This window comes from Tarenaya hassleriana, unplaced genomic scaffold (genome assembly GCF_000463585.1).
Source record: "Tarenaya hassleriana unplaced genomic scaffold, ASM46358v1 Cleome133, whole genome shotgun sequence".
Lineage (NCBI taxonomy): Eukaryota > Viridiplantae > Streptophyta > Magnoliopsida > Brassicales > Cleomaceae > Tarenaya > Tarenaya hassleriana.
Genome location: NW_010963828.1, coordinates 92,962 through 93,297, shown reverse-complemented (window position 1 = coordinate 93,297; position 336 = coordinate 92,962).

Below are 336 nucleotides of genomic sequence, written 5' to 3'. Positions count from 1 at the left end.
CATGGTCCAAATTGCATGTGATACGGTCTGAGTCAAGTTTCTGAAAGAAGTCACTCGTGCTTGTTGTGGCCCGATCAATCTCAAGTGTATGGGAGATAGACTCATGTACCGTTTCTCCTTCATTTAGCAATCGAGTAATCTTTTTGAGAAAAAGAGATAAAAGAGAGGAGATAAAGGCTCATGCAGATGTGTAGTCTCCACGATCGAATCTTCCTTCTTCTTCCCGAAATCCCGTGAACTTCTACACTACAAAAAAACCTGCATATAGCGACGGAATTTGCGACGGAAATTTCCGTCGCACAGGAAATTGCGACGGAATGTGACGATTTTACGACA